An 18388-nucleotide genomic window follows, 5' to 3' on the forward strand; every position below is an offset into this window, starting at 1 on the left:
TCATTATAACTCATAAGCTGAAGGGAGGGCTGCACCAATTTGCTAGCACAAGTTTTCAGGATGACTTGACAATTCATGGTAATTCGTGGACTCGTGTTTTAGTTTGTGTATATCAGTCTCTATGAGCTTGGTTAATGTGAGTCTGCCTCTGAAAGAGAAGTCCATTCTCAGTGCCTGCCAAACATCAGTCAATCAGGTAAGCTATAGATGGATAAGAACTCTAATTTTAAGGCTGATACCCGAGTCCCAGTAAATTATCAAGGGAAATACTTCATTGTGTCTCTTGGCCACTAGCTGTTGGCATCAGAAGCTACACTTCTGGAGACATGCATTATCAGATGCCTTTCCATTTCCAAAAGTACCAGTGGCCTATATAACCATAGGCAGAATTCAAGTTTCTGAGCCCTGCAAGGAATCCATGCAGATCATGGTACTTAAGTTGGAGCTGTTTAATGAATCACAACCCAATTTCCTCCACAGTTCAAAGCTATTTTGTTGTTGCTGAAAATGCTTGCCAAGCAAAGGATCATACAACTTCTTACTTCAACATGTTAAAACATATTTGGTGTATGATGTCTCAGGCATGCAGCACAGAGTCCAGTTATAATCCATGTGGAAATAACAATTGTGTAAATAGTCTGACAAGGAAATGTGACTTCATTCCAGTGACTGGAAGCCAAAGCAAGGAGACTCTGTCCATTAGCCCCGCCAGTTTGCTTTCTTCAGCCACTCTGGCCCTTTTCCCAAGCAGGATAAGTCTCATAACTGAAACAGCACAGCCTTAAAGCAGGCCACTCACATGGCGTTTGAATGGAAGGAGGACACACGGCAAACATTCTTGACCATCTACCAACACGAAACCGGAGCAGGTTGGTGCCCTCTTTGTAGGAAGAAGCCTAATCTAATAGGTAGCAGACAACCCAGATTTTGAGGAAAATTTGCCCTTGATAAAGGCAAAATGTGTTGCCTCTTTTTACCACTAGTCTTTACAATTTTTAATTAACTGAGCAAAGTGAAATGATTCTTAGGTCTAAAAGTCAGCCTTGCAAATGTATCTGTTTATCCAATGTTGGATTTTGAAGACACTGACTAGCACTGTCAAAATTTGATAACTCAGTAAAGGAAATCAACATTACTTTAAAGTTTATTGTAGTTTATGTTGCTCAGAGGCCAAGCAAGGGCAAGTGGTACCAAGGGGCAATGTAATGGGTTTAGACCCTCTGTCCTGCAATACTAGAGTTTTCTCAGAAATGAAAAATGCCAAGCAAAACAAGGTGGGTTAACAGGTTGAAAAGTCAAGAAAGTTAAGAAACTTAGCAAAGTTTAAATAAAAAACCATTTTCTAGTTTATATATCACATAGTTTAACTATTATAAATGTTTAATTATTTCTAAACAATCGGCAGTTTAGTATAGTCATCATTACACCCAGTTTTAGAACTTACCCACTGTTTAAAACAGTGTCTTATGTCTATGTCTACTCTACCCTCAGCTTCAGAAACTAATCTAATTTCTGACTCTATAGATTTTATATAAGTGGAATACCATATATACTTTTGTGTATATCTGGCTTCTTTCAGTTGGCCTAAATTTGGCTTTTATGAATAATACTGTGATGAACATTCGTACAGGTGTTTGGTGGATGTTTGATTTTATTTCTCTTAGCTGAGTACTTCAGAGTGGCATTCTTTGATGACATAGTAAGTTTATGCTTAACTTTTTAAGAAACTACAAAATTATTTTCCAAAGTGGCTCTACCATTTTACATCCTCATCAGCAATGTATGACAGTTCCTATTTCTCCACATCCTCTATCACTTGTTATTGCCTGTCATGAGTTTAGTCATTATAATGAGTGTGAAAAGGTAACTCATTGTTTTACTTTGCATTTCGCTGATGAGTAATGACATGAACACCTTTTCACATGCTTATTAAAATCTCTATTTAAATCTTTTCCTCATTTTTAAATTGGGTTATCTTTTTATTATTGAGTTGTGCAGGTTTATATATTCTGGATAGAAATCTTTCATTAAATACACGATTTGCAAATATTTTCTCTCAGTCAAGAGACTTGGTTTTCTTCGTGGGGTCTTTAAAAGCACAAAAGGTTTAATTTTAATCAAGCCCAGTTTATCATATTTTTATTTTATGGATCATGTTTTGGTGTGACAGCATTTTTTTGTAGGGTGGGGGGAGGCACAGTTCTACCATAAACTGGTCCATAGGAACATATATTCTCCTCTGTCCCCTTTGCTGTATCTTCAAAGCTGCCCAAAAGTATCCAAGTATTCAGTTGAAGCAAACAGGGACAGGACAGAGTTTATAGACAGGCACAATCTCTAAGAGACTATTTTGAAAGTGGAGAAAACTGAGCTTGCAAAGAATAAAGGTAGAAAATAATCTAAAACACTGGAAGTTACTATTAGAGAAATGTTGCAGTAAAGCTAGCATTAAATTAACATGAACAAGAGGGAGGAAGAGCAGGAAAGAGCAAAGGGTCAGAAATTAATGCTATTGATTCTTTCCAGGGATTATAAAAGAAAAACAGAGGGTTTGGGGGGACCCCAACTCTAGGTGGACCAGGGGAGGGATGGTGGTGTTTTCCTCTCTGTCCTTCTCTTATCTCTCTTCTGGTGACATGAACTGGCAGGGTGAGCAGAGTGTGAAAGAGAGGAGCAAACAGCACTTAGTCAGTAACACAGAGAACGCGGTGGAAGTGCTGGAGCCAGCACGCTGAGGTCTGTATCCCCGCTGTGTCCCCAGCTAGCTAAGCTGCCTCAGACGGGACATTTGATCACCAAGATTTGTTTCTTCCCCTTTAAAATGGGAACAGTAATTCTGCTTCACGATTCCACGTTGTGAGGAACAAGTGTGTGTGTGTTGGGTGGAAAGTGATTGTGAAGGTGCCCACTGCACGGTAGGAACCCCATCGACTCTACCACAGGATCCAGAAAAGTTCTGGAGCGAAGTGTGTCCAGGCGTGGCAGAAGTGTGCTAGCACCAGGCCCCGGAAGCTAAAGAGCCACTCATAGCACTCATATGAAACAACCACTCATAGCAAAAATCTACATCCCAACCGGAAAACCTCCTAGACACTAAGAGAAGGAATTCCAATGTCATCAGTCACCTGATGCAGGGAGTGGAATATAGGAAAAGCTCTCTGGGAGAAAGAAACTCCATAGTTTTTATCTTAGGTTATTAGAGATGCAGGAGATCTCAGGGGCTTCCCTGGCAGTAACACATCTGCCTGAAATGCAGGAAAGCATCTACAGTGCAGGAGATGCAGGTTTGATCCCTGGGTTAGAAAGATCCTCTGGAGAAGGAAATGGCAACCCACTCCAGTTTTCTTGCCTGGAAAATCTCACAGACGGAGAAGACTGGCTGGCTACAGTCCATGGGGTCACGAGGGTCAGACACGACTTAAAGACCAAACCACCACCACCACCGGGAGAACTTTGACCTTGGCTGAATGATAAATGATAAAGGAGAATAAATGAGAGGGGAGAGATGCGTTGAAATCTAAACGCTGTCATTAAAAAAGGACAAAGCAGGAAGGATTTTTTCTCATCAGTGAGATGAAGGGGTTGGTGTACATATCCTCAGAGGCTATTGCTTATGATTTCACCATGAGGAAAAGCTTTTTGTAGAAGGAAGACTGTACTTGCCAGAGGACAGTTTCCAGAGAGATTTTAACGGAGTTGGTATGAGAGAATGTTGCTCAAAAACTTCCCTTAAGAGGGAAGGTATTTTAACAAAGTGAGAAGGCAAAAATAAAGAATTCTTACCTTAAGACATATGCCAGTGCTTAAAACTGATGCATGGAAAACACTGAGGACATATTTAATTCGGTAGATAGAATCCTCTTAATTTAGGAATTTAGAAAAAGTCAGTATTTTGGAATATGATGCCGAAAGTGGTAACTTTCAGACTGCAGTATTAGAGTAAGGACATTTGGAAAGGCCTGGAGATTTGCAAATAGATTATGAGAATCAAAAAGGCAACTGAAACACAGATTATTTAAGGGGCTGGACCTACACCGGGGCCTGAAGGAATACTGCGACCTACAACTGTCACAATTAAATAGATCGTCACTAAAAACAGTATGCCTAGAGACTAGCAGTTTCCTTCTAATTCTCTAGGCCTGCAACTCTGGTTGCAGCACCCTGAAGCTTGGCCCCACCAGGCAGGTTTATCTGTGGCATATGGCTGTGACTGGGTTTTAAAACATGCTCTTTGATACCTGGATATGATGTTCTACAACAATCTTTCCACTCTTCCCTCTTCCTTCCACTCCCTTTTCCACCTGTCACTGCTTTGTTCTGGGTCCTGAAGGCTGCCCTGTTTGGTTTGCATCAGCAGAGCTCTTTATCCTCTAAATACCTGCTGGGACCCTGGAAAATACCATAGCTAGTGCTAGGTATTAGGTAAAAACCTGATTAAATTTCTCAGTCTCAGGTGAATAGGAGTTTTGTTTGGGGGGTGAGTGTATGTGCATGTGTGTGTTTCATGACACAGCAACTTGTACTAACTTGGAAAACATTCTGAGTATATAAGACCACGTAGAGGAAAAATTCTGAACAACGTTCTCTTCCCAAGGTTCACAGTCTCCCCCTGTCTCTGTTCACCTCTTCTTTTCAATGAATAACACTTTGGTCATGACAATCTTGGTGACTACCAGCGACCCCATGGACTGCAGCCCACCAGGCTCCTCCGTCCATGGGACTCTCCAGGCAAGAGCACTGGAGTGGGGTGCCATGGCCTTCTCCAGACTACAATCTTAGAGGAGTTTAAATACTTAAGGTAGAAATGCTTTCCCTTTCTGAACAATGTAAAGATATTTTTGAATAAAAGAAATAGTTTTTGCAGCAAAGTAATACCATATTATCATAAAAAACTTTTAAGTGAAGATAGTAAAAATCAAATGTAAAGGCGCCCCATTTCACTCCCAATCATTACCTCAAAACTGCTCCAATTTCACATTTGGGGGTAACCACTGCTTAAATGTATTTTTAAAAAACTGAATAGAATGGTTACTGTTAGTGGGAATGTAAATTGGTACAGCCACTATGGAGAACAGTATGGAAGTTCCTTAAAAACTAAAAATAGAGTTACCATATGATTTAGCAATCCCACTCTTGAGCAGATATCTGGAAAAGACAAACTCTCTAATTCAAAACTATTTACAATAGCAAGAGTCAGACACGACCAAGCAACTAAGACTTCTCACTTTTCATATATATACAGTATTGTTGTTGAATTGCTAAGTCATGTCCTACTCTTGGTAACACCATGGCCTGCAGCCCTCCAGGCTCCTCTGTCCATGGGATTTCCCAGGCAAGAATACTTGAGTGGGTTGCTATTTCCTTCTCCAGGGGCTCTTCCCAACCTAGGCATTGAACCCAGGTCTCCTGTATTGGCAGGATTCTTTACTGCTGAACCACCATTACTCAGCCATTAAAAAAAAAAAAGAATGAAACATTGTCATTTGCAGCAGCATGAATGGAGCTAGAGATTATCATACTAAGTGAAGTAAGTAGAAGGAGACAAATCCCATATGATATCACTTAAACATAGAATCTGAAGAGTAATACAAATGAATCTAGATACAAAACAGAAACAGACTCACAGACATAGAAAACACACTTAAGGTTACCAAAGGGGAAAGGGAATCAGGAAGGGATAAGTTAGGGGTATGGAATTAACAGAGTCACACTACTATATATAAGATAGATAAGCACCGAAGAGTCACTATATAGCACAGGGAATTATATTCAACAATCTGTAATAACCTGTAGTGGAAAATAATCTGAAAAAAAATATATACAACCGAATCACTCCAATGTATACCTGAAACATACAGTATTGTAAATCTTACACTTAAATTTTTTTTAAAAAAGGAATGAAGCAAACAGAACAAATTTTCTTCAGATTTTTTTTTAAGGTAAGAAAAAATCTTTTAGAGACAGCGAATCAGTGTATATTCTGCCCCTTTTTAAATGAGCAGAAAGGGATAACACCAACACAAAACTGATTCAAAGTGAGGAAGAGGCTTACAAAGCAGGCAGCAAAAAGGTAAGAGACAAGGTTTAAAAAAACGTTCTGAGAGAAAAGTGTACCCCTAGAGAGGAATTCAATTTGTTGGGGGGAAATTAAGAAGAGATTCAATTTTAGCAAGTTTTCAGAATCGAAACTTCCAGAGAGAAGTAGAGATAGAGTGTGGTTCACACACCATGGGAAATGGCTCACTCAGGAGGCTGTGGAGGGCTTCAGCAGAACAGTGACAGTCCCCCAGGGATGCCCATGAAACAAAGGAGAGGGCTGGCCACACTTGATGGTAGGGTGCTTAATTTCAAGCCTTCGGGCACAACCCATTTGGCATAGAGGCAAAGGAATGCTGGGATGGACTGAAAACAGTTGGTAGTAAGAATATACTAAGCAGACAATGGAAAGCTTGATGTGAGAGAAGAGGAACATTAATGACCCCAGTGGTACACTGCTGTTTTTTTTTTTTTTAAACAGTTTAAGATGATGGTTATAATTAGTATGGTTAAGAAAACAAAGACCAAGAATATTTATCAAGTAAGCAATGGTGAAAATGTTTCTGATTTTGTTGGTGGCTATAACTGTTTGCAGGGCCTATTACTGATTTGTGACCAGACTTCTTGAAATTTCTTTCTTTCTTTCAAAAATAGCCACCATATTTTTGGATCATTGTTTTGGGATTAGAATCTTAAAACCATCTTGCAATGAGAAACCATTTAGAAAGTAGAGATGCTGCACAAGCTTTCATGGGACAAATTATGGGCTTGAGCCCATTTAGGAAAGAGAGAAAAATCTTCCTTAAGGGGAAGTGAGAAGGAAAATGAGGAACAAAACTGTAAGAAAGAGGTAGGTTAGAAATGTTTATGCTCAGTAACTTTGTGTTATTGGTTTCTGAGTGTGGTGTGAAAAAAGTAATAGACGATGATTGAGTGGGAAGTGGTAAAATGGAGAGAAAAAGAATGAATCTTCCAAAATAGGGTTAAGCTATTTTTGTTACTATGGTTGTTAGATAGCTATTAGTCACTGAACTGGGTTTTTTTCTTTTAAGTATAGGAATTATGAAGTTAAAAGAATTGTTATGGGGATATATAACACTTATTATTTCTTTAAGCTTCCTTTGTAGCACTTTATTCCTACTAGAGTGTGTTGATCGTTAAGTTGAAATTTGGCTTTGAAAAGTTAGCAACCAGTATTTCCCCTAATTATTCCATCGATGGAAGCTCAGTGTGGAGCCTAAAGATTAGAAGAGGACTTAAGTAAGCATTTCTTCAAGCAGGCAGACTGAAGCCAGTAAGTAGCAGAAAGAGTGTTTAATAGAAAGTGGTATAAATAAAGTAGCAAAGCCGTTTCCACCTCCAGTCTTCGTACTCTTTTATACACGCTTATTGGTCATATGCTAAACAAACAAGCAAACAAATAACACCTATCTGCATTTCAGTCTGTTGAATATCAAGAACCCCTGCTATGGTTAGAATTCCTTTGATTGTAAGAAACATTGCAGTCACACGCTAAAGCAGGAAAAAGACATTTGCTGATGCCCCTGGGAATCTGACTACCAGGCCAGGAAATGGGTTTGCAACTGACAACCAGAATTTTATAATGCAAATCAGTACAGGTCTAGCAATAAGTAAAATTGTGCTGAAACTGAACACAAAGGACTCTGATCCAAGTCTTGGGCTCCATGACTAAGAAATCCATCAGGGCAAAGAAGCAGTCCAGCAGGAAGAAGGCTCAAGATGAATGGCTTTATCCACATCCATGAGACAAGGCCCCCTTTGGATACCATAGGACTGAACTAGTTGGTACTCCTCTTAAAAGCTTCCATTCCCAAATGGAGAAATTCACAGTCTGTAAAGAAAATAATGGCTTGTGATTTATATTTTTGGGATCTTTAGAATATTTCCAGGAGGCAACTAAGTGTTCATTCTCTCACCAGGCTCATAAACTCTTGTTCTGGGTCTTAAGCTAGATTGCAGAAATTGGTTTGAATGTTTCTGATTTGATATAATGATCGTCTGTGAACACTACAAATTAGCCATGTCTGTGATGTAAAAAATAGTCTATTCAATAATTACTGGTTCTTCCAAGAGTCCATTAGTACCCACTTAAATCTGGGCTCATGCTCACCTGTAAAAAAAGGGTAAAAAAGTGGGTTTGAACTCTAAAGAATTTCACAGTTCAGTATAGGTAACCCAACTCAAGCTCTTTTCCATAAGCACCAGATCTAATTGCTGCGTTACAGGTATCATATTCCCAGTGGGGCCTACTGTGAATTCTTGGGATATCAACATTAAGAAAAATCTTGTTCTGTTTCTAATTGGAGACAGAAGGAGGATAAACTACATTTCTTTGATGAGAAAATGGGATTTTCTTTCAAAAGCTCATGGGGAAATTTTTGGCTTATATGATTTTGCAGTCATAACCACAGAGATAGAATGTCCTTAAGTATAAGAAATCAATTTCTAGTTGTCAGACTCTGTACCAACCCAGGGGTCATTTTCTTTTTTGGCTAGTTTTGCTGTTAATGTTTATTCGCTAAGTCATATCTGATTCTTTTGCAACCCCATAGACTGTAGCCCACCAAGCTCCTCTGTCCATGGGAGTCTTCAGGCAAAAATACTAGAGTGGGTTGCCATTTCCTCCTGCAGGGGATCTTCCCAACCTAGGGATTGAACCTGTGTCTCCTGCATTGCAGGTGGATTCCTTACTACCGAGCCACATGGGAAGCCCTGACTTTGTCCACAGATAATGTTTCTCTCTCAAGCATCCTTTACTCAAATAAGTAACAGCAAAATCTCCATGGTAGCCTGAGGGGCATTCCTATATTTGAGTACAAGAGGAGTTTCCAAAAAGCAAATGAAGTTCTGGGATAGGAAGCTCAGTGAAAATCAAGTCAATTTTTTGTTTTTTTGGCAAGGAGAGGCCAGAAATAATGACTTTATTTGGAAAGCCAGAAGATGGAGAAGATGGTAGACTAGCATCCCAAAGAACCATCTTTGGGTTTGGATGCTAGCTTTTTTTTTTTTAATAGAACAGAGAGGGGGAGGTGAGAAGGTCAAGTAAAAAAGATATAAGTTGTTGCAGAAAATCAAGTGAATCTTGATTAAAAATCACCACTTAAACAGCGGGACTCTAATATAGATAACTGCATGGAATTTCACTTCTGTTATAAGAAGCCATGTGGTTGTCTACTAAATAATTTGTTGCATTAAGTTCAACTCTGACTTTTGGTTTCTGGGACATTTTGAACTAGGCAGAAGCTGAAAGGAGGTAGCTTACAAGGAAATCATTTCCTTTTGCAGTATAAATAACCCAACGGGTGGTGTGTTGGCTTATGGCCATACCCACTTGTAAAGGCCTAAGCCAAGATATGCTCTTTCCTGGACTAAGATTTTTCCAGAACCACATTTAGGAGCAACTGTATCCTTCCCTTATTAAGGCTTGAGCTATAGAAGGAGGAATGGAAAAGTAGGAAGCTTGTCTGTCAACAGGGTCACAAAGGTGCTTGGTCAGCCATTCAGAGTTGAAAGGCCGCGGCACACCTGCATTAGGAGCTTCCTGCCTTACCTTGACGGTACAAGAGCCACGTACTTGGACAACACTGAATATGAATGGACCATCCAGCCTTTCAGATTCCCTTGCAGGTCACATATCAGGTATCAGGTGATGCCAAAAATAGTTTTTCGAGGCAAAAATATTCACCCCACTTTTCAGTCTCTGGTGCCTAAAATACTAGCAGGAAAGACTTTTATCTCTGTGTTGAAGAACTGAGTTCATAAGTCATAGGTTTGGGATTGTGTCATTGTGTTACTGTGGCAAGGCACTTAACCTCTTTGAATCTCATGTCTTATCTATAAAACCTGATAAATATAAGTATTACATAATTTATCACTGAAAGTATTGAATTTTACAGTATGTAAAATTATTTTAAAAGTTTTTCTTTGCCAATGTATTCGGAGATTGATTATTTTCTATTTTATCATTTTATATAGATGACTGGCTATTTTAATTTGAACAGATTACCAGATGTTTCTGGTAACATTTCAACATGTTACCAGAAAAAAATCATGAAACTCAACTCTAAAGCCTCTGTTTTGACCAGCTCAAGAAAAATCATGAGAAAATATTTACAGATAATCTGTTGTATGTCAGATGTTCTGCTAAGGTAGCTGACTTTATTTATCAAGAAACTTAATTATGTTGGGTCTTTTTTCCATTTTTAGAGTAAAGAAAGTTAAGGCTCACAAAAGTCAAATAAGTTTTCAGCAGTGAGTTAATGTCCCTGTTCTCGTAAAATGAATAATACATCTCAAGTCCTCACTAAGGATTATTCATTTAATAAAAGTGTTCTTCCAAAACAATCTGATAAAAAATGTCACCTTGCAGGTTGATGTGAAGATTAATCAGTTGCTTTCCAACTTTGAAAATTGGTATTTGTTAAAAATGCAGATTCTCAGAATTCCTTCAGAAGATAATGTGTATTAACTAACTTTGTAAATGTAAAGAGTTGTATACATATAAACAATCACTCTTACCATCCTGGGCATTTGTGGAAGGGTTAACACTTCTATAGTTAATCAGCCTGTTACACATTAGGAAGAGGAGTGGGGTTAAAGAAATCGACGTTCATCGAGTATCTAATGTGGTCTAGGCATATTAAATACTTCATGTTATTTATTTATATGAGGTGGATATTAGTATTCCCACTTTACAGATGAGGAAATTGAGGCTGAGAAGTGAAGAGTCTGGTTCACCATGAAACAGCAGGGTCTGTGAACCTACCTTACTTGCTTCCAAAGACCAAACACTAAACTAGAATCACATTACTGATAGATAAGGATCCTTTCTAAGAAACCGTAAGCAGAGACGAGGCCTACAGAGGAGGAAGGATACAAATATGAGGTGCTCAAAATGTGGTTTCCAGGTCGGCAGTTTAGCATCACCCTGAGAACTTGTCAGAAGTGCAAACTCATGGGCCCAGCCCTAGCCTTCTGGATCAGAAACTCTAGAAGCGGGCCCCAGAAACTTAGGTTTAACAGGTCCTGCAGGGGATTCTGATGCACTCTCACGTCTGACCACCTCTTTGGTAGACCCGAGGCACTAAGTATGAGTGTGTGTCTGTGTGTGTCGGTTTGTGGGGAAGACTCTGGGACGGTGGGGAGGAGGGGTGGCCTGAGGTAGGAGGTGCCCTATAGAGGGGTAAGGAAACTGAAGCAGAGGCGGGCAGCCTGGCCACCCTCCCCTTCGCTCTCAACTTACTGTCTTAGTCTCACTGTGAGGCCCCAGGTACACCGTGTACCCCATTCCTCAGAATGAAATGGTGTCAGGAGAGTCTTCAATAAATCAAAGGATCTCCTGAAGATCTGAGCTAATCATTCATTCAGTTATACAGGTGGCTAGAGATTTAGGACAAGATCAGCAGGAACATCTTCAACCGTATATCAGAAGGATCTCATGATGAATGGAAACAGAAAATGTGCATTAAAAACGGTTCCTCTTTTCTTTTTACTTTTACCTCACCTCCCTTCACCCGACACCCCAAAAACACTACCTGGCCATCAATGGAACTGCCTTGCTCCTTTTCAAATTAAAAAGAAAATTCCCCTCAAAAATTTTCTTGAGATTTAAAACAGGAGAGACTAGAAATCAATAACTAAATAACCAAAGGTTTAAAAGAGAATTAGAAAGTAAATATCCTTAAGAATGGAATGACTAAAATGCAATTTTTAACTGTGTTAGGTCATGGGCGTCAATCAACCATAGGAACATAAAAGACTTTAGAAAATTACTAAATGTAGCAGAAATGGACTCTTTCCATTAATTGCTTAGTATTTTAAAAATATGAATTTTGCCACAGAGTCCAAAATTCTGTTCTGTACCTCTGTGTCTCTTTTTCTGTCTTGCATATAGGGTCATCGTTACCATCTTTCTAAATTCCATATATATGCGTTAGTATACTGTATGGTCTTTATCTTTCTGGCTTACTTCACTCTGTATAATGGGCTCCAGTTTCATCCATCTCATTAGAACTGATTCAAATGTATTCTTTTTAATGGCTGAGTAATATTCCATGGTGTATATGTACCACAGCTTCCTTATCCATTCGTCTGCTGATGGGCATCTAGGTTGCTTCCATGTCCTGGCTATTATAAACAGTGCTGCGATGAACATTGGGGTGCACGTGTCTCTTTCAGATCTGGTTTCCTTGGTGTGTATGCCCAGAAGAAGGCAAGGGTGGGATGTTTCGAGAGAACAACATCGAAACATGTATATTATCTAGGGTGAAACAGATCTCCAGCCCAGGCTGGATGCATGAGACAAGTGCTCGGGCCTGGTGCACTGGGAAGACCCAGAGGAGTCGGGTGGAGAGGGAAGTGGGAGGGGGGATCGGGATGGGAAATACATGTAAATCCATGGCTGATTCATGTCAATGTATGACAAAAACCACTACAATATTGTAAAGTAATTAGCCTCCAACTAATAAAAATAAATGGAAAAAATAAATAAATATCTGAAAAAAAATGAATTTTGAACAAGCAAATATACTTACATGGTTCAAAATTTAAAAGATTTGAAAGGGCACACATTGCTTCATTCTATTTAACTTTGTCATCTATCAGCAGTTTCTTGCTGTTAAAGACAGACAGGGACGAGGTGAACTGGTGCTTCTGGTGAATACACTTGGGCTGGGTGGCCTAAGAAGAAGAGCTACCCTGTGCCTTTGCAGGCCCAGAAACAGCCCTTTATTTCACCAGGAGTCCAGCTCAGCAGGACTCTCAGACAAAATTTATAAGCGTCCATTTTAAACAAGAAGCAAGTGCCCATTTTTAAACAAGAAGCAACAGAACCGGACATGGAACAACGGACTGGTTCAAAATTGGGAAAGGTGTATGTCAATGCTGTACATTGTCACCCTTCTTATTTAACTTATATAAAGTACATTGTGAGAAATGCCGGGCTGGATGAAGCACAAGCTGGAATCAAGATTGCCGGGAGAAATATCAATAACCTCAGATATGCAGATGATACCACCCTTATGGCAGAAAGCGAAGAGGAACTGAAGAGCTTCTTGATGAAGGTGAAAGAGGACAGTGAAAAAGCTGGCCTGAAACTCAACATTCAAAAAACTAAGATCATGGCATTTGGTCCCATCACTTCATGGCAAATAGATGGGGAAACAATGGAAACAGTGAAAGACTATTTTCTTGGGCTCCAAAATCACTGCAGATGGTAACTAAAGTCATGAAATGAAAAGACGCTTGCTCCTTGGAAGAAAAGCTATTACAAACCTAGACAGCATATTCAAAAGCAGAAATATTACTTTACCAACAAAGGTCTGTATAGTCAAAGCTATGATTTTTCCAGTAGTCATTATGGATGTGAGAGTTGGACCATAAAGAAGGCTATGCACTGAAGAATCGATGCTTTTGAACTGTGGTGGTGTTGGAGAAGACTCTTGAGAGTCCCTTGGACTGCAAGGAGATCAAACCAGTCAATCCTAAAGGAAATCAACCCTGAATATTCATTGGAAGGACTGATGTTGAAGCGGAAACTCCAATACTTTGGCCACCTGATGCGAAGAACTGACTCATTGGAAAAGACCCTGATGCTGGGAAAGATTGAGGGTAGGAGGAGAAGGGGACGACAGAGGATGAGATGGTTGGATGGCATCACTGACTCGATGGACATGAGTTTGAGCTAGCTCCAGGAGTTGGTGATGGACAGGGAAGCTTGGAGTTCTGCGGTCCATGGACTTAAAGAGTTGAACATGACAATAAATTTTAAACAAAACCTGAAAGAGTCAAGTGGGCTCCTGTTGTCTGATGAATTCCAGCTCTTTTCTAGATAAATAAGTGGACATGGGAAACCAAACCACTCTCAGAGGGCTGTTGTTGCTGTTCAGTCACTAAGTCGCGTCTGACTCTTTGGGACCCCATGGACTGCAGAACACCGGGCTCCTCTGTCCTCCACTATCTCCCAGAGTTTCCTCAAATTCATGTCCCCTGAGTTGGTGATGCTGTCTAAACATCTCATTCTCTGCCGCCCCCTTCTCTTTTTGCCTTCAATCTTCCCCAGCATTAGAGAGTACTTGGTAAAAACACAGCTGGAGACATCAGGTGTTGGTATTATTGATTTTTGTTATTTAGCTACTCATAACTTCTGGTAGGGAAGCTTTTACTTTTATAGTTATATTTTTGCTGTATAGTTATTACTTATGCTTGTCATGTGCCAAGCACTTTACTCCTGTTACCACACTCAATTCTCACACAATGCTGTGTGGTCTTATCCTTATGTGACAGAGGCTTAGAAACCGAGGCTTAGAATGTTAAACAACTTGCCCAAGGTCACACAAAACTCCTAAATAGTCCTCTCCACTCGCTTTTTCTGATCTTTAGGCAAATCCTTCAATTAACAGATTCACTCTCCTCACAGGCTAAAGAAACTTGGGGTGACAGTTCTCTTACTACATCCCAGTCCTAATAACACCCCCTACTTTTTCGGCACCTGCTCACACATGTATCCAGGATCCTTGACTCCTTGGCTGGCAGAGATGCAGGGATGAAGGGGCTCCCACCTGGTGCCCTTGTCTACGGGTGAAAAAGACTTAATAACTAATTTTTACAATGCAGGATGTTTTTACAGAAACTAGGAGTATCAAACTTAAAGGGTGCAGGAAATGGTTATGATGGTTAACGCTCACTTAGTACTTACCACATGCCAGGAACTGGCCTAATTTATTTTACACTTATTTAATCATCTCAACAGTCCCCTGAGGGAGAGACTATTATTATGCCATCTTACTGAGGAGAAAACATTCACAGATTGGTTATGTAACTGGCCCCAATGACACATGGTTATAATGGAAGCTAAACATTACCGTGATGTGTTTTTTTAGTTCAATTCAGAGGACAACATACCCAAGTCTTGTGGCACCTTGCCAGATGCTTAAGAGCTAACTGTGCTGTTACAGCTAATGCCTGATGATGTGGTAACTAGCGTAGTGTCTGTGAAGAAAGAATAATGTATGAAGGTACCCTAAGAAACTGCCTTAATTTTTAACCATGTGGTCACATAAGCCTTGAGGGAGAGGCTGGGGAGAAGAGACTTGATGTGGTATAGATATGTCATTTTTCAAAACTGATATGCATTCTATTTAGCATGCCTTGTGCCTGGCTTCACTTTTCACTCCCTGCTCTGGCCACCCAGCCTTTCCACTGGGAAAAGCCCTGTTTTGCAGTTGTCCAAAGACTATACCTTCCAATCAGCCAGTCTGCTGCCCAGCGTGTAAAGTCACAAGGGAAACTAGTATGAATGACTCAGCTTGACCCATAACTGCCACTAGAAAAATAACCCACACCAAGACTTACAGGCTCTGATTTCCTGGTGTCTAAAGAGCAGTATCATCTCACTGATCCTAAAGGAATCCCCTCCCGAGAGGGGATTTCACAGAAGCTCCTAGATGTGCAAGATGAACAAGAACTCACTTTGCACATGGGTGGGACTTGTGGGGAAAGAAAACTCGGGGCATTTCAGAAGAGGGCTGGTCTGGACTGGAGTGTGGACTGGGAAGGGAAGATACAAAAGGTCTCTCCTATGAAAAGTTTTATGATCTGTTCTTGGAGAGGGACTGAGGGGCAGGAGTTGGGGAAGGGAGTCAGGTGAGTAGCAGCCTCTTGCGATGGTTGTCATGCTCTCATTTTCCTCCTGGGAGAACTGACACCGAATCACAGCTGCTGTAGATGGGCTCCCAGCTGCCGCATCTGAATTCCATGACCCTGTTCTTGACTACAGTGGATTGGTCCAGGGGACCCCCGACCTACATGCAGCCAATCAGATTTGTCTCTAGGAATTTGGGAGTCTGAACTGAGGAGCATAGATATGAGGATCCTTGCTGTTGAGCTAGGTTGGTGGCCTGGAGCTGTTGCTCATGTGTATGACTGATCTGCTTTTTGGACCCAACCACCTTCAAACTGATTGTTCAACTCCTACTGGGGTTTTCTGATTCATTCATTTGTTCAATCAAGCATTCACTTACGTTTAAGTTATCTTGGGTTGATTTCTGTGATTTGGGATTGGAAGCACCTTCTGTAAGGTCATCAGAAAGCCAGCAAGCACTTCTTCAGGCTTCAGTGCTGTCTGAAGGAAACCCATTTTTCCTAAGTAAAACTGACAAGTTAGTTAGCTGCAAATTAAGGCTCTCTTGAAGTCTGAGACTACCTGAGAGTGGAAACCAAGAATAGTGGTCCCACCCTCCACTGCCAGTCTCTTAAATCATTTAAATTATATTGCAGGAGACAAGATTAAGGTCCAACTGTGCTGACTCCAGCCTGGGGTGACTGAGAAAGCTGATGATGGCTAAGATTTATAGAACATTCTACTGGCTGCTAAGCCAGATTTATTACATCAGCATAGCTACAAAATAGGACCCAGGAATGTGCATTTTAAATAAGCACATATATATATATATATATATATACACACACACACACACATCAATTATCTTGGGTAATCGCAATTTTTAAAAAAACACTTACTAACCATTAGTTCACTATATTAGATTTTTGGGGCTACCTAAACAAGTTACTGGAGAAGGCAATGGCAACCCACTCCAGTACTCTTGCCTGGAAAATCCCATGGGCAGAGGAGCCTGGTGGGCTGCAGTCCATGGGGTCATGAAGAGTCGGACATGACTGAGCTGCTTCACTTTCACGCATTGGAGAAGGAAATGGCAGCCCACTCCAGTGTTCTTGCCTGGAGAATCCCAGGGATGGCGGAGCCTGCTGGGCTGCCGTCTATGGGGTCGCACAGAGCTGGACACGACTGAAGCAACTTAGCAGCAGCAGCAGCAAACAAGTTGCCACAAACCAGGTGGCATAAAATGACAGAAATGTATGCTCTCACCGTTCTGAAAGCTAGAAGTCCAAAGTCCATACATTGGCAGGTCCATGCTTCCTCTCAAGACTCCAGGGAAGAATCCTTTTTCTCTCTTCTGGCTTCTGGTGGTGGCCAGCAGTCCTTGGCTTGTGGCTGCATCACTCCAACCTCTGCCTCCACTGTTACACAACTTTCTCTCCTGAGTGTCTATACCTCTATTTCCCTTTTCTTAAAAAGACACCAGTCATTGGATTTGGACCTACTGTAACTGAGACTAATCTCAACTTGGTTACATCTATAAGGGCCATATTTCCAAATATTGTCACATTTGTAGGCACTGGGAGTTGGAACTTGAACATATCTTCTTGGAGAAAACAATTCAATCCACCACACTTCTTGTTGAATATTTATTATATGTTGTTTCTATTTTTTTCCAAATGATAATGCTGCTGTGGACTTCTTTTGTGTAAATCTTTGATGTCACCTTCTCTGATGGTTTCTCTATGACAGATAACTAGAAGTGAGTGATGGGTCAGTTAAAGCCCAATCAGGAAAACAAAATCACTCAAGTTTTTCTAGTGTTGTGGAATTCATGCAAAACACTGACTATATAGGTTCTAGAAGTGGCTACAGAGCCATCGGGGGAGGTGAGGATATCTAGAGTTTAAGAGTGGAGCCACTCTTGGCCTCTGTGAACATCCAATGGCATCTAAAACCAGGACAGAACTGTTGGGCAGGAGCTGGATCACCAGCAATGGCTTTTAGAGGTACTCCTCAAAGTAGAGAGGGGGACACATTCTCCCCTCTCCTCTCACCCCCCAGCTCCTTGCTTGTGTGTCCATGACCAGGTGACTAGGGAGCTGGAAGCACGTAAGCCACCGGGATCAGCCCCCTGAAGTCAGAGAGACTGGGGGCAGGCAGACAAGCTAAGCTGAGAGCAGGTAGATCAAGATGGGAACAGATGTATGGAATTTCAAGTGTTTGATGCGTTGCTAAATGCTTTCTAGAAAGTGGCTACCAATGTACACTCTCACAATAATAAATGAGGGCCTGTCTCATAAAGCTTTGGCTAGTTATTTGAGTATTTAAATTTAATAAATAATATTTTCTCCTAATTTCCAGGGCAACACATATTCATTGTAAGAAATCTATGAAGTAGAAAAGCAAACAGAAAAATATTAAAATCACTCAGTGATAACCACTGTTAAGAAGTGCCTCATACACACTTCAATAAAATATTCTAGGAACTAAGTGGCCTTATGCATTAATTGCCCTATTACATGCAAAGTGAGAGGATATGTGAGAGGACATTCACATGAGTGTCCATTTTTTGGGAGGATTTTTCTGAACATTTGCTCTCCTGAATTCTTGAGTTTACCTCACTGTTAAAATATGCAGTATGACGCAACTTAAAAATCTAGCAAGGAACCCTACAGATTCTACCTTCTGATCCTTGGCTTAGTGATTCTTCTT

At 40.5% G+C, this 18388-nt stretch overlaps 1 long non-coding RNA gene across 1 annotated transcript in view; it reads left to right on the forward strand.

The window, feature by feature from the left end:
- The first annotated feature begins 776 nt into the window (after positions 1 to 776).
- The window catches only part of LOC136146661 (uncharacterized), a 40363-nt gene continuing 22751 nt past the window's right edge, over positions 777 to 18388 (forward strand). The window contains exon 1 of the long non-coding RNA XR_010659029.1: positions 777 to 869. This is a non-coding gene — a long non-coding RNA (uncharacterized lncRNA). The remainder of the gene's footprint in view (positions 870 to 18388) is intronic.

This window comes from Muntiacus reevesi, chromosome 14 (assembly GCF_963930625.1).
Source record: "Muntiacus reevesi chromosome 14, mMunRee1.1, whole genome shotgun sequence".
Lineage (NCBI taxonomy): Eukaryota > Metazoa > Chordata > Mammalia > Artiodactyla > Cervidae > Muntiacus > Muntiacus reevesi.